Source organism: Diachasmimorpha longicaudata, chromosome 14 (assembly GCF_034640455.1).
Source record: "Diachasmimorpha longicaudata isolate KC_UGA_2023 chromosome 14, iyDiaLong2, whole genome shotgun sequence".
In the NCBI taxonomy this organism is placed as follows: domain Eukaryota; kingdom Metazoa; phylum Arthropoda; class Insecta; order Hymenoptera; family Braconidae; genus Diachasmimorpha; species Diachasmimorpha longicaudata.
The window spans coordinates 3,742,935-3,760,428 of record NC_087238.1 but is presented as its reverse complement, the minus strand read 5'-3'; the positions used below and the strand labels follow the sequence as shown (position 1 = coordinate 3,760,428).

The window sequence follows — 17,494 nt, the reverse complement described above, 5'->3', positions numbered from 1 at the left end:
TCCGCTCTTTTCCTTCTACTTTACCACTCCTTCACGTAAATAAATAAATAAATAATAGAAATAAACTCTGTGGGGCATGAATTATGTAACGTAATCCCTCTCCATTGTAGGACTGAGCTTACTGGGACTGTTCTCAGGGCTTAAGTGCATGTGTTTGGCGCCTAGTTCGTCGATTATGTACAATCCGACCTCGAGAAGTCGAGAGACTGGACGAAACATTTGTCGGCTTTGTGTATTGCTCGATATGAACGCAAATACAGGAGCTGGGGATACCCTGGCGTCACGCCAAAAATCCTCCCTCCTCTTGGTGAGGGATGGGGGTGTTCCACTTCTCGGGGCTTTTCGCCGCGTCCACGGCATTGTTCACCGTGGCAATTACGACCCGTTTCGAAAAATACCAGAAATATATACATTTATATGGATATATTTTTTTTACTTTATTTTTAGCTTTTTTTAAGCATCGTTCACTTTGTCGCTGTGTGAAAAGGATTTGCGCTCGGTCGGAACAATGGGAAACTAGCTCACGGGGGACTATTGGCAAAAATGTGAATCTGTCATATTGATTTTTTTTTATTATTTATTGGCCGGTGCTGGGGAAAATATTTTAACGATTCGGTTGAGATTTGAGGGAGGAAAATGGTAACGAGTAGTTTTCGAGGAATGTACGGTAATTATTTAGAAGACAATTTTTTTTCTTTTTTATTTTATTTTTATAGTATTTTTTAAATTTTATTTTAATTTTTTTTTATTTTATTTTTATTTCCTTTATGAACTGAAATAGCTCATAAGATATTGACCCAGTTGAGCATATTTTTAATATGAAATATTGTACTTAGGGGAGGAAACTGTGTTATAATTTTTCAGTTGATTTATTGAATTTTTGAGAACTGAACGCGTTTTCAGATTTTTAAGGAAAAAATATCTCGAAAATTTCCTGTTGAATGTTTCGGTGAGATGAGATAGAAGACACTGAAATGCAAATTTTGCAAAAAATAAATGAGAAAATCGGTCTAGTAGTTCTCCTCGAATTCAAGACAATTACTTAAAAGACAATTTTTTCTATAATCCAAAGTGGAATATCTCATAAGCTATTCATTCGATTTAGCCCACTTTCAACATGAAATATTACAGTCATAAGAGGAAACTTTGTGCCAATTTTCCCGTTCCCCTATTAACATATCTAGAATTGCGAGTCCGTACAAAAATTTTTAGCGAAAAACAGAAAAAGTAAAATATCTCAAAAACTTAGAACAGCGTCTCAAATATATATTTTTATCTATTCAGATAGATGACATCGAGATGAATTCTTTGAGGGGAAAAAAAGTTCAGCGGCGTTGGAGGGTCGGGGGGGGGGAGGGGAGAGGGTCGAGGAAAATAGGACGTTTGGATATTCCAATAAAAATGGCAGAATCGAAAAATGGAACGATTTGACTGCTACCATTCGAAAGCAAAAAATGATCCAGAATGAAATTTTAATTCATCTCCGGGGATGAGGCTCGTGAACAATGAAACTTCGATCTCGTTAAATCCTGGGAGAAACACAAGCCAACGAGCTTAATCCGGTATCAAGGTCATTCCCTGAAAATCGATGTGCATTAGGTCTTCATTAAACTTTTCGATTATCAGATTTCCGTTTATATTCACCTGGGGATTATGAAAGACTTTCATTTCATTCGTCCGGCGCATAATTATGCGTCTGTAATTGGAGAGGATGGAGAGTATTTGCCGTTGACCTTGTCCCACATATCTCCTTCCTGTGTCTCAAGTCAACGTGAGTGCGTTGGCGTCCCCAGGGTCGCGTTTTCCCACGAGGTCTCAGGTGCTGAAATCATTTGAGAATTGTAATTATAACCTGGTAAATACTCTACATGAGACAACAATTAAAATCCTGTGCAAAAGTGGTTCCATAAACATTATCGACTGAAACTAAACAATTTTTCAAATAATTCAATATTTTTTTCCCCCTTTTTTTCATAAATTTTTTTGTTGCTTAAACTTTTAAAAATTCCACTTTTTTTTCATTCTGATAATCTGCTCTCTTGAGCCTCCCTTATCATAATTACAACCGCCCAGTGGTCCGCAGAAACCTGTACGTAACTGACATAAATCAGAATAATTGTGGCCAAAGAGAGGGTCGACATAGTTATGGAATAGGGTGGGGCAGGGGGGGGGGGTAATGTCCCTCTTAAGCAGCGGCTATCTCGGGACATTTGTGTGGGTAACCTCGTATCCACTGGCACACCAAAACCACATGAATAGTCGGACCTAAATATGACCTTAGCCCTCCCCCCTGCCCCTTTCAACCACCCCCTCTGCAATCTGTGTATTCTGTTTTTTTCTGCCCTATCTCAACTCTTACAATTTATACAGAGCAAAATTCATGGTACTGAAGAAATTATCGAATTGCGAGATTCGAGAATCGATTGTTTTTCAGTCGATTGCGAATATATTAAGAGAGCAACTGCGGAATTATCGAAGTTCCAGATTCGATCGAAATTCGATAATCGATCGACTTTCGATAATCGATCTAATTTCGATAATCGATCAAATTTCGATAATCGATCTAATTTCGATAATCGATCGAATTTCGATTTTCGATAATCGATAATTTTTTAATCGATTTATGAGAATAATCGATTCATCTATATTACGAGGTTCGAGAATCGATTATTTTTTTTATCGATTTATAAAAACAATCCCAGCCTAATATTGTAATAATTGACTATTTTGAGTCGAGTCCGTAATCGAACTCTGAGCGGACTCCGAGTTACGTAATTTTTACTACAACATTTCTCTCGGTGCAGAAATAATGTTTCATGATTTTGTATTACTGAATGGAGCAGAAGGTGCCCGGAAATTGATTTCAAAACGACAGCCCTGTCGTTCAATGTGCGGGAATATACCCGTAACCAAGGAGTACGAAAGAGGACCAGCGAGCCGTATCGAATCCGAGTTCTTGTGCATTGAACATGAAAGTCTATAACAAGTAGGTGCATCGATCAGGCTCCACTTCGACTTATCGATAATGACACCCTTATTTCCACTTCTTTTCCGAGACACGATGAAAAATTTCTCTATTCAAATTCGCAATTTTACATAAAAATAGAAAGAAGCTCAAAGAGAAAAAAAATATTCTATTTCTGTCTTTCTCTTGGAAATTTACATTCATATTCTTTTCCATGCAAATCAATTGAGTGATGAGATCCTCCCGGTTGTTTTCAGAAAGATGAGATTTGAATTTCAATTTGATACGTAAAGATTCAATTCTGAAGTTAAATTGAGGTAAATTGATTATGTCTTTGTCTTTGAGTAAATTACAAAATTATCGGAAACTGCGAAAATTTTTAGAAAACTCGATTCTACGTGGAACCGTAATTTTTCCAAAAAAATCTTGCCTTAAATTCAAACCAAAGAATTTCAACCGGAAACTGACCATTTCGGTTCCTTTTTCCAACAATTGACCATAAAAATTAAACAAAAACTCCAATAAATATTTTACACTCCAACAATCTAAAAATTCAAATAAATTAATAACTTTTCCGTTTTACCCCGTTATTAGTTATCGTATTTCCCCTCCACCTGCAGCATTTTATATTGAAAATCGTTTTCCCGAAAATTGTAACTGATTTTATCCGGAAAAAAATCATTTGCACGCAATATAATTTCTCTACTCATGTCCTATCACAGCCGAGTGCCCTCGCACAGTTAAAATCCCTCCGGAAATTACTAGATTTAGCCAGCAAAACCCGTAGAAACGATGAGACTACAGAACGCGCATGAACGGGCGCAATTCGATTTCACTGAACACGCGATACACACCTTCCAGTCACCCAACAAACCCAGAGAGAGAGAGAGAGAGAGGCGTTTGATTAAAGCGATACATGTGATTAATCACGTGTAACATTGTATATAGTGGAATGATGATATTAAGTGAATTAACGTTTATCGAAATGCTCGTTAATATTCAACAGTTTCGAATGTACAGTTGATGGGCCAATAATTCATTTATTTATGCGAGTTAATGAGCTACCGGAATTTGATTGATGGTTCTAGACAGGGGAATTGATGAATCAACCTTCTCGACTTTCTCGTCTTTTTTTTTGGTAATTGCAAGAATTAATGACTTGCGGAGAAAATAATTAATCTTCACGATTAACAAATCTATAATTATTGAGAAATTTTTCAGGGTTTTCCTTAATTAGTGATTGATTATTTTGTTTACCATTTTTACAACTGAATCAACTGATTTTGCATCGAAGTTCATGATTATTTATTATGGAATTAAAGAATTGTTAGTATTTATTGGTATTTTTTTAATGCCAGCAATCAAGTAAAGGAAGGATTATAAACAAATCGATAAATTAAATATTTTTAAAGGTTTTGAAATTTTATAAAAAAAGATATTAAATTATGAGGTTCCAGTAATTTACATATTTTTAAATCCTAAACAAAAATAATGGAAATTTTGATTTTTTTAATGAAAAAAAGCTCTGGAATGTCCAGAAGTCGATGGAAAAAATTCCGAATAAAATTGAATTTCTTTTTTTCATTTTGGGAGTTTCATTCTACGGATTTTCATCGCTGTCGAATTTTCCGGGACAAATAATTCGACAAATTGAATTTTAAAAGTTCCCGTTTGTCCCGTTCTAACGAAATTATTCGACGTTGTTCGCAATTTTTATCATAAAATCCAGCTCAAACATACCCCAGATTGTTTTCAGTTATCGAGTACACAAGAATGTTTGCACGATGTGCACATTTCATTCGATATTCATTGATTCCCCTGGTACATAGCAATGGAATATCCGAGGAAGAAAATGGTAAATAAAATGAATTTTATGTACAATGGAGTTTTTCACACACGCCCCCGATCTGGGGAGTAGATGGGGCTCGGTGGGGTCACGCGAGGGCGACGACAATTCATTCGGTTTACGCCGAGATGTTGACTGATAAATATTTGGGGAGTGTTTCATTTATACTTATTATTGTTATTGATTTTTCCGATATTTCCATGTGCGGTTGGATGCAGTCGCAAAAGCCACAATAAAGCTTCCTATTTACGAAAGCACAATCACATAAATTAGGTTAGGCGCGTAAGCCGTCGGGTAATTTCGTGGGTTGGGCTTTTTCCTAATTGGTCGATGGGGTCGAGGCGGGAAATTTAAATGGGACGCGCGGAGCGCACGTCTTGTAACATTTTAACAGATTATTGCGTCAGGTCGTCGCGTGACTGCGATCGATTAGAATCGCTTGAGTCTGATTGATTCGGGATTTTTCACTTATGTTGTGGCGAGGGATGTTTGACGGCCCGGAGGCCTGAGGGGGGGGGGGGGGAAGAGTCTAAATTATAGGTTATAGACGGAGGGAAAATTCAACATGCAATCAGTAAGTGCAAAATACTAGAGTACTGGAATGTTTTATTCAGAGATAAAAATTGTTATTAATTCCAGAACTTTTTAATACATTTTGTAATTAATGATATGTGACTTTATACAGTTTACGAAACAGCACTATGAAATTTGAAGGTTAGTTCTTTTTTATTTGAGTTTAAATAAAAAAATGATGGAAATTCTATCTGAATTAGTTTATTTTATGGTGCCTTCATTCATTTTTTATTGTGTTGCATAGAAATTTTTTGATAACTAAAGGGTGATTGGTTAACGATGAGCGCCGAATATACCCGATTATGGCCGATGTTGGAGTCAGTCACGGGACCTGTTGCATCAGCCATTCATCGTCCATTTTCTCGTCGGCCATTAGACTCTGAATTTTAAAGAGGTCGATATAGAAGTTTTCTTAAGTCGATAAAGAAATTTTACTTTGCGATACAGTAATTTTTCTGAGGTTCGTGGTTTGCGTCGATATTGTCAGGCAGAATTGTAATTTTAATGGGAATAAGACCACAAATTCACAGATTTTTCTCTCCGTCTATGAGCAATCGATTTAATTTAAGACTCCAACGCGGTGAAGACGCTCCTAAATAATGAATTATTCAGTTATGAATCGATGAAATACCTGAAAATGTCAGATCGTTAATGGAGCAGAACCGACCTTCATCCAGATGATGACTGTTGAGAAAGGTGCGCATCGTCACCACTGAAATTGGAATTTGCCTTTCACAGACGCCACAACTGCCAATTTCGAAATAGCAGAGGCACGTGGGTGGAAATGATCGTTTCATAGAAGATTCGATCCCCGATGAATTGACCTTTTTTATAATGTCAGTGTAACCACGACATTATTACGCAAATTGTCCCTTTGTCTTGTTCACATATAAAAAAAAATGCAATAACAATTGGCAGAAGACCGTGAGCATTATGTTTTGAAACGCAAGTGACGAGAGAATGAAATATACTAAAGATTTGTTGGACATTTAACCATTTTTTAGTTTAAAGGAATAATTAGTCATTAATTTTTCCGAAAATTCAGTTTCTTCCGGAAAAATGACGTGAAAATTTTATATTTTTCATTTTTTATTGAATATATTTTTTTTTATCACGTTATTATTATATTACATAATAGTAATTTAATCTTTCGTAATATAATAATGCAAAAATATATATGTGCACGCTATGTATGTCATTTCATGAATATTAACATTTATTAATAATAACAAACTGCATATGTTACATTTCACTTATATATATTATATATGCATATGTATTATACGTAAAATATATAATTAAAGTAATCCAGTATATTATTATACTCGTTTCTAATGTCTAAAAAACAATTTTCTTTTATTAGGATAACATCTATCAATGAAACAAGACATACTGTCATTAAAAATTAATTATCACAGCGATTTTTTTATGATAAGTAGTTCCTGTCGTCAATTATATGAATAAAATATTACTAAAAGGGTTTCCCGTGAAGGATTTTAAGGAGTGACTTCGTGTGCCATTATTTTAATAGTTTATTATATTCATTGTCTTTTGGTTTATGTCACTCATTGTTGATTGAACTTAATTTACCTTTGGTTTATCAATAACTACTGTATCAATTTATCTAATTAACTTATCCACCGATAAAAGAAAAGAGTAGCGATGTCGTTGCGGACTGGAGGCATTCAAAACAACATCAGGGCCGTAGTGAGGGGTTAGAACCCCTCAGGTCGGTTTCAATTTCGATATTATTCAATTATTTATGAAATGTTCCGTAGATATTAAAGATAAACGTTTATCTATTATCGAACGTGTTTCATAATCGTCATTAAAATCGTGGGAAGATCAATCTTTCATCAATTAAATCAAAGAAAATCAATTTCTCATCCATATTATCACTGAAAATCGAATATACTAAGACCACGTCCAAAAATCCATTCACAAAAATTATACACATTTCAATACTCTAAATAATAATAAAATTCCGCTAAATAATTAATGCCAGACATGTTTTTGTGTTTCAGGTATGTACGACGCGTTTGGAGAAGATCTAGACGATTTTAATCGGTGAGCGGTGGCTGTTTTTTGTGAGAGGATTTGCTGGTGAGTTGTGTTGAAATTCACGAGGAATGCTCTCAGGATGTTTAATTGCCCTCTCCCTTTTTCGTAGCGAACTTTCCCGCTGAAGATGAGAGGGAAATCTCGGGTAAACGCACATGTGCTCGAGTGAAAGGAGTTTATACTCTATATTATTGCAGGATCATGTGCTCCTTTGCAGTTTATTTTTCAATTTACGTAACGTCACATTTTTATGAAAAATAAAAACAGGAGTCCCAGCCATTTCAACATAGCAAATTGCAAAATAAATGAACATTTTTTGCTGAGCCAAGTGCCTGAAAGGGATGGAAACAGTGGAATTTAGGAAAATATTCTCAGTGACGAGAATTACTCGCGTCTTAGCGTCATAAAAAAATAACAATATATCGATAAAAAATGAAGAATTTAACAAAAACATAAAAACAGTACACGGTATACGATACTACATATGCAATAAAAAATATTATTCTATAAAAAACTTGTGTGCGATAAAAAAATTAAATTCCATTTAAATTCAATAAACGGAAAATTCAGGTTAATTAAAATTCTTTAATTAATCATTTTTTATGACGTGAAAAGAAAAATAGTCGGGGCTCGTTTATCGCGATAAAAATCAAATGAAAAGCCGATGTACCATTTTGCCCCGGGAAAGCGGTGTCAGCACGATCGATCTGAGAATTCTGCTCGAACAATGTTACGTTATATTGACGTAAATACCGTTGTCCCATCCACTGTCTAAACTTTTGCATATTTCGTGAACTACCCTGTACACATATGTATATTTATCCATTTACCAATGGTATGGGAAACATTTCAAACGAGATACGAGCCCATTTGGAATTTGCATCAGAAATTTCGTTAACGTTCCTCTGTACCTGGCATCGCCCAACATCAGTGCGTATCATTCTCATGTACACAACACGTGAATGAATAAGGCTCTTCGAGTGTATTGGGCATGTAGCTGTTGAAAATAACGATGAAGCAGTGGAGTGTCATTGATTTCTGTTTGTACATTGAGGAGAGCCAAAATTGGCGCTCCATTATTCGGCGAAAAATATCCAATTCAGAAACCGCAAGCCCGTGAATTAAGGACAATCCTATTTATTAAAGGAGAAGTACATAAATTAAGTTAGCCACATAAGCCATCGGCTAACTTCAAGCCTAAGGCTTTTTATTGGTCTGTGCTATAGCTATATGTTGATCATACTCGAGGCGGGAAATTCAAATACGACGCGCGAAGGGCGTCATCAGTCTCGTTCGATTGAGAAAGAACAGCATAAATTAAATATAATGTGCATTAAGTTGGTCAAATAGGGTATTGGTTAACTTCATACATAAGACTGTGTCCTCATTGGTCAATGTAATCGTCATATCGTGGTCATATTTGAGGCGGGAAATTTAAATAGAGCTCGTGAAGGGCGTCATCGAGGTCATCCTATTCACGAAAGCACAATGGAACTTAAGTTGGTCAAATAGGCATTCAGCTAACTTCACACGTAAGACTCTGTCCTCATTGGTCACTGTAATCGTCATATCGTGGTCATATTTGAGGCGGGAAATTTAAATAGAGCTCGTGAAGGGCGTCATCGAGGTCATCCTATTTACGAAAGCACCATGTAAATTAAATTGGTCAAATAGGCAATCGGGTAATTTCATACGTAAGACTGTGCCCCCATTGGTCACCGTAATCGCCATATTATGGTCATATTTGAGGCGGGAAATTTAAATAGAGCTCGTGAAGGGCGTCATCGAGGTCATCCTATTTATGAAAGCACAATGTAAATTAAATTGGTCAAATAGGCTATCGGTTAACTTCATGCGTAGAACTTTGTTTTCATTGGTCAATGTAATCGCCATATGATGAGTAGGAAATTCAACTACGCAAGCAGATGAATTGAGTTGGCCACATAGGCCTTTGATATAATATCGCAACCCTTTGAAACAACATCCCTTTGAAATTATCGTAACAATTATCAACGAGGCCTAAAAACTCAGTACAATAGTTTTCCAACTTGGCGCGTGTGAATTTCTCCATTTTCGTGGATCCTAAATTATGGACATTCGAGGATTTGAAACACATTGAAACTGTGTTCACGAGGATGCCATTGTCGGTCGCGTTGCGCTCTCCGAATCCTTTGATCACTGAACTATTGGATAATTTTGTTTATGGACTCGGCAAGCTCCATTACTCATCTCTATTTATAGTCTCTTTTCATTCAGTTCTCTCGTTGTTTTATTACTTCGTTCTATTATCCCATGTTCGGTGCTTTTGACTTGAAAAAAATTGAAATATGAGTTAATAGTTTCAGAAAAATACAATAACAGTTTTTTATATTATTTGTCGTGAGTGAACTCGGGGAATCCACATTATTTTGTGCTTGATTCAAGTATTTTGTGCTTGATTCAAGTATTTTTGTGCTTGATTTAAGTATTTTTGTGCTTGATTCAAGTATTTTTGCACTTGATTCAAGTATTTTTGTGCTTGATTCAAGTATTTATGTATTTGATTCAAGTATTTTTGTGTTTAAGTATTTATGTACTTGATTCAAGTATTTTGTCCGGTCTATACATGAATATAATAATGCTGACGTTAATCATGGTACTAATAATGATATAAGATCATTCTCTGAAAAATATAATAAGTTTTTCTCCCTGCTCAGGGGGATCTAAGGTACACTGTGAGACTGAGTGAAGGTATGAGTTGATTCTAATCCTCCCGAGGTGTATCACTACTGTTTCACCGGGTCTCCGTTAACTGGAAATCCCGGGATATTCGGAGAATGGTTTTTCTAGGTTTACGATATGGTCCTTCCAGCTCCAACGACTAGCGGGGGATGCTCTCTCCGAATGAGGTTCAGGATAGATAGAAATGGGGAGAGAATATTGAGGTCCTGTGGTAGTGGTGCACATTAATGGGCTAAAGCTTTTAATCGGTCTTTATCCTTTTTTGATAAAATTATGTTGAGGAGAGTGAAGTTCTATTCTTTTGAAATTTCGAAAAATTTGGTTTTTTGATCGCTACAAATAGAGGAGCTCATTAGTTTTAATTACGACATTGAAAATTTATTCCAAATGATGAAGAAAAATAAAAAAAATTTTCCATTGTCAATGAGAATAAATTATTCTGTTAATTGATTGATATTAATGGAGTAGAGATTCAGGTGGGGTTCAGATCAAAGGATCATGGTGATCAAGGTGATCGAATAATTGGATGAGGTTCTGATTAATTGGGTAAAGGTTTTTTTCATTAGAAATTGGTCGGATTGAATTGATCTGAAGTTGATGAAATCATTTGATCCTGTTGGGATGATCCTTGGGAGGACCGAGTCTATTCAGAATGTACATCTCCACCTTTTGATGTGAACGACTGATCCATCAATCGATCCCACGACAGATTCCAATAAAATTAGAATCAGACGAGCACATCAGTAAAGCAAAACCAGAATTCATTAAATGTTATTAATGTACATATTTATAAAGAACATTTTTTGTTCTTCAAACATTTTCATACAACAATTTTATCGTAATAAGTCAACTCCTTATTTCTAAATTCATTTTTCATGAATATCAATTCGAACAGAAAGAATGAAAAATTAATTAAATTGAATAGAAGCTGTGCTGCAAAGTCATATTACTCGTTCCCTTGATAATTCCAAAATAAATCTTTTGAAAAGTGTAGTCAGACGAATATGATCAGATTTAGATCATACTACCAAATAAACACAAATACAAATAAATACAAATAAAAATACAAATATAAATAAATACTACAAATAAATTTGGATCTGAATGATTTCATGTTCCCTCATCTCAGACTGAAATCATCTCCAGTCCATCAGATCCTGATCTAGATCTCCTCAGTCCTACCATTATTCTTTATCAAACTTATTTATCATTAGATAACCCTTTATAATTACTAAGGCATTTAAATTACAGTTCAACAATAAACACAACCACATTTCATCCCACCACTTTAATTATTATCGATTCCACTAATGGAAGTGAAAGAATTATTCCCAACCGGTCTGACATCTACCCCTTGAAACTTCCTCAAAATATTAAACCACTTTTTAAAAATATGATTAACAAATTTATTAATTTATCGTCAGGAAATTAAGCCTCAAAAGAGTTCGAAGGACAAAACATTTTGCGATTAATTCACTCGGTTGGAAAAATAATTCACTTGGAATTAACACTGTTCCCCTTTCCCCCAAAAATTGATCAACTGAAAAAATATTATCCCCTGAAAAAAATAATTCTAAAATCCCCGGAATTCATAATAAAAAACCCTTCGGAGTTTTTCTCGACAATTCCTCCCCAGCGAGGAGGGTGAGAATTTTATTATTCTATTATATCGCGCGGGGTAACGACTCGTGTATGCGCTAGGTGGACCAGTACACGAGCTTGCATAACGAATTACGCTCCTGGGCGTCGTAATTCAATTTTCCAGAGGGTTTCATAGGGGTGAGAGGGAGGTGGGAGGAGTGAACCACCCCCTAGTAGAGCCTCTTCTCGTCTCCGACTCGTCGACGTCGTTGAGATTAACGGCCAGCGCCAAACTGTCCCCAGCTCTGGCCTTTGAATTTTCTGTAATAAATTTTCCGCGAGGAGGAAAAAGGAAAAAAATATTTATCAGGGTGGGAGTGAAAATGAAATGAGGAATGAGACGGGAAACAAACAAATTTTTGTTGTGGCCGGGGCGGGATGAGGATGGAATGAGGGCCTTTTCGAGTGGATGTGGGAAATTCAGAATTCAGGGATTGTGAAGAGGGAGTGGGTTTGTCCCTGTTGTCACGTCCATTGTCCTCGCCGGATAAATGCCAGGACAAACGGCTAGACGACGGGAAATGGCCCACTATTGGGCAAATGAGGTTCAAGTTTTCGGGGGAGGGTAATATTTACTGTGATTTATCGTATGAAGTGGTTGAGGGGAAATTTGGATCAAAAAGTTGGAATTGGAATTTGAAATTTAGCCGATGGGGTCAGGTTTTAACTGATTAGGTCGGTCTTTATGGGAAATTGATAAGGTTTTGATGCAGTTAATTTGTTAAAAAATAATGACAGCAGGACTGAGGAGATCCTGATCAAAAGCTGATGGAGTGGAGATCATCTGTCATAAAATTACTCTGATCCAAATTTGGTTCTGTTCCCCTGTCTTAACTCAGAAGTCAGATATTCTGAAAGTAGTATGATCTAAATCTGATCATACTCGCCTGACTACATTTTTCAAAAGATTTATTTTGGAATTGTCAAGGCAACGAGTAGCATGACATTGTAGCACAGCTTCTATTCAATTTATTTAATTTTTCATTTTTTCTGTTAAAATTGATATTCATGAAAAATGAATTTAGAAATAAGGAGTTGACTTATTACGATAAAATTGTTATATGAAAATGTTTGAGGTACAAAGAACGTTCTTTATAATTATGGGTATTAATAATATTTGATGGCAGTAATGCAGGTAGGGGATAAAAGCTGTGAAAGGTACGTAGCAAATCCCTTTGTTGGTTTACTGATGTCATCGTCTGACTCTAATTTTATTGAAATCTGACGTGGGATTGATTGATGGACCTGTCGTTCACTCAGAAGTGGAGATGAACATTCTGAATAGATTCGATCCTATCAAGCATCATCGCAACTGGATCAAATGATTTCATCAACTTCAGATCACTTTAATTCGATCAAATTCCGACGACACTCCTACTCATAAAAAATATTGATTTTAAAATTCAATAATTTTTTTTGCCTCTTCAATTGGATCTTCAAGAAGTTGAACAAATTTTACTTAAGTATCCACTCCGCCTTTTTGGATCCACAATCAAATATTACCTTTAAAATTCAATAAGTTTCTTCCAGTTTCCTGAATTCTCTTCAAAAAGTCAGACAAATTTTCCTTTTCCTCTGATTTTAAATTAATCAGAACCTCATCCAATTATTTAATCACTTTTTGATCCATCGTCAGGTCCGTTCTCCTCCTCCTCTGAATCAACTGAGTCTTCTCAACTGTCACCCTAATTCCTCAACGACTAACGACTCGCAGTAATAATTAAGAAGCCCCATTTGGTTCAACAAAATCGCTCTCTCTCTCTCTATCTCTGTCGCCAGATCTCTTCTCCACAATTTCATCAACGGACCCCCAAGTTGTCCCTACCCTCCATCAACCCATTAGACTCCCAGTGGATTAAATCAAATTTTCCAGCGGAAGAATTCATAATAAAAAATCGAAACTTGAAAAATATGATTTAAGAAAAGCCAGTGAAGCTTTCGAGTCTCTTTCGGAATCCATAAGACGCCGTTTCACCGATGCACATTCACTTTGAAACCCAAATGGCTCTGGAAACTGTATTCCATGATTTCCACTTCTCCTTCCTCTTACATCTGCCTCAGAGCATTGAGAAATGGAGCGCATCGCTTGGGAATAGGAAATATAGCCCACAATGCGAAAATTCTTTTTAGTTTGAGGTGAAATGCTGTCGTTGCTCTAGTGCTGTTATGCAGTGTTTTATTTTACCTGGAATAAAAAAAAAAATCAGGGGTTCGAAAGGGAGAAAGAGTGAGAAAAGAGAGAAAACACATTAAACAAATAAAAAAAAATGGGAGGAGGAAGTTTATGTTGATAAACAGAAATTTGTTGATTGAATAATTCGAGTGATTTAATTATGTCGACTTTTATCAATTAGTTAACGATTTATTTCGATGAAAACCTTATCGATAATTCCTTTTTCCACGTTCATACGTTGTAATGCTGGCTGTAATCGATGATATAAAATGCTATCAATAAAATATGGCCTTGATGCCCATAAAAAGTCTTTTACACACATTTTTACGACTGAAGGAGGAATAACCAACTGCAGGTGAATTTTTACGATGGTCGGACGACGGGGGCGGGGGTGGGGGTGGAACGAGAGCTCTCCTGTTCCTTTGTTTTTAAATGAGTTGGATTAGTCTAGAGTTTTAGGTCATTTGTTGTGATTTTAATTATGATAATTTTCGTGGTAATGTAGATAGAGCCACAATGACGCAGTCCATGAGGTCCTGATCAGGATCATCTCAGTGCTACTGCCATTATTTTTTAATAAATTAACTGCATCAAAACCTGATCAATTTCTGATGTCAAGTCGGGGAGGGGGGTGACTCAGCCTAAACAATGAGAGGTTAATACTTTTGACAGAAATACAAATCAAAATACCGAATAAAAACTTGATTTCTTGTTTGTTAAAGTAAACAAACTGAAAAGTTGTCAGAACTTGACACAATTTTATTATAAAGACAGGAGAATAATATATATAGTATCGAAATTTGTTATAATTAAACACTTGGAATAACCTGGGTCACAGTGTAAATAAACAATGTATATTTGAACATTTTAAATAAAAAAAACTCAGGGCCTCTGACCTGAATTTTCACTCGAGTAAATCGTTTCACATTTTCTGTCAGTGTATTTGCTTGAAACGGTCAAGGGTTGAAGACCTGCTTGATTTTTACAGTCGATTAGGCGCGGTGAAAGGTCAATCAGACATTGGAGGAAAAAATTTTCTTTGAAACGGCGGCGATAAGGCATTTCGGATTTTTTTCCACGACGATTGAGAAATTTTGCGAAACGAAAGGCTGAAGTAGCTGCTCAGCTTCGGAAAGATTGTTAAACAGCTTTAACAGTTTGATTAAAATAAAGTCGATCAATTAAACAAGACATGTCGTCAATTAAACATGATAAGTCGTTCCCGTCATCAATTATATGAATAAAATATTATTAAATGGTTTGCAGTGAAGGATTTTGAGGAATGGAGTTTATTATATTTATTGTCTTTTAGTTTATCTCACTCATTACTGATTCAACTTATTTTACCTTTGGTGTATCAATAACTACTCTATCAATGCATCCGATTACCTTATCCACCGATAGAACAAACGAGTAGCGATGTTGTGGACTAGAGGCATTCAAAACATCGTCAGGGCCGTAGCGAGAGGTTAAAATTCCTCACGACATTGGGGGCCCAATCGAGTAGAGCTATCTTCCGGTCGTTTTCAACTTCAAAGTGCTTGAAATTCTTTACTTATGTAACATTGGTGTACTTTGTGAAGATAAACATTCGCGTTTTATTTAACTTATGAATAATCAATATTGGACTCTTGTTCCAATCAATTTTCCTTCGATGTTTCTCTCTGATTATAATTATCTTCGAATTATTGGATGCCATTGAAAATCGAATATTTACGGGTACATTTCTTTCTGATAAATCCACAAATTTATTTATTTATTTAACCTGTCGGATTTCTCCTTATGTTGTAAACCATAACATAATTTGTACTGAATAATTATTTCTGTGGATGATGTTTATGAGTCCATTACCCCAACGTAAAAACTACAGAACAAGTTGTTTGAACGAGCTTGAAATTACTCTCAATCGATTAAATTCTACCTTCGGGGTGCGCTGAAGTCGTACCCCTCCCTCCCAACGGATTGATCTTGTGACTGTTCATCCCTGGGCGCCGAAAAAAATTCTCACCCCCTTGGGTGCGGACGCTGGAAGATGAGTTGGGGGAAATAAATAGACGAAATCCGGATTTTTCGTCGCTGAGAGATGAAAGAGTTTCCGGAAACGAGGTAAATGGAGAGAGGTTGATGCAATCAATGTACCTTGGCCATTCTCCTGCGGATAATTTAACGGAGAGACGGGATAAAAGAGTAAATTCTATAATTCCGGTGCCTTTGACGGTCTCTAATGAATCTCCGGGGGTTCAATGTGGACTCTCACATCAAAAGTTGAGGATATATTTTCATCAAAGAACTTTTATTATTTATTTTGTGATCTTTAAAGCTTGAAGGGCAAATTGTGGAGAAGAAAAATATTGTGGAAACGAAAATCATTGTACCATAAAAAAATCGTGAAGGATCAGTTGTAAAAAATTGTGGAGCTATTGAGGCAAAATTTTTCGCCATTTTTCATAAAATTCTGAATGGAGACCTTTCACTTTTGGTCACTAAAACGTTCAGCGGATCTCGCATTTTTAAAAATTTCTGTTTGTGTTCCAATTTCGCTCGCTCCAGGGTAGGTCATGAAATCGAGATAAATTGAATGATAATTGTAAATTTTTCGTCTTCAATTTTAGTTTATTTTGTAAAATAATACAGTTTGTTTATGTATTTCCAACAGAATAATTCAATAATCCACGAGTGCTGATAATGACAATCGCGTATTAAATTTAATGAATAATTTTCGAATTGTTACATTTGAAATGGTCAATTGTGTTCTCGTATTCAACAGAAAATTGAGAGTTCGTTTTTTTTGCTGATACTTTCAAAAATAATATTAATAATACTTAAAATACTTAAATACTTCCTTAAATATCAAGTAAAAATATTCGAAAATTATAATTATCTAGTCGATCATTAAATATTAAATATTGAAATACCTAAAAAATTATATATTAAAAATCTCGTCTGATATTATTCAAAAATTTGGTATTTCTATACCAAAAAATCGATTCATTCGTTGATTTATAGGTCACAACTGATATTGAAATATTTAAAAAATTAGATATTAAACATAATATATTAAAGATCTCATACGAAATTATTTAAATATTTAGTATCTCTCCCACCAAAATCGCTTCCCCAAAATCAATTAAATTAATTAATTCAATTAGTAATAACAAATTTGTTCTATCGGTTCACAAACTTGTGTCATAACTTTAAATATATTTAACTGCAATTAATAGAATAAAAAAAATGTTTGCCCTAATATTCTCACATTAAATATCTCATTATCAGGCATTACATACCCCGGCTACTACGTCGCAGCTGCTCTTTTATCCGGTGAATAAAACATTGAATCTATCTCCCGAATTATCCACTGTAAGAGTGACAAAGGATCTCCAAGAAAGAAAAATATTTAAGAGGAAAGAAAAACTCGGGGAAAAATCCACCCGAGTTTTTTAATATCCCTCCGCCACTGTAATTATGTCGGCAGCCTGTTTGCTCAGATCCTCTTCTTTTTATATAATTAATTAAC

General features: G+C 35.4%; 1 protein-coding gene across 3 annotated transcripts in view; it reads left to right on the top strand.

The window, feature by feature from the left end:
- LOC135169308 (polypeptide N-acetylgalactosaminyltransferase 2) overlaps positions 1–17,494 on the top strand; it is a 129,906-nt gene that overhangs the window by 45,210 nt on the left and 67,202 nt on the right. The window contains exons 3-4 of one of the 3 annotated variants that reach the window (XR_010300195.1): positions 7,409–7,487; positions 7,555–7,569. The exons of 1 other annotated variant lie outside the window; for it this stretch is intronic. The gene's annotated coding sequence lies outside the window, so the exon portion shown is untranslated. Of the gene's footprint in view, positions 1–7,408; positions 7,488–7,554; positions 7,570–17,494 lie in introns of those variants that run through there. One more of the 3 variants, XM_064134195.1, reaches the window with a different exon arrangement.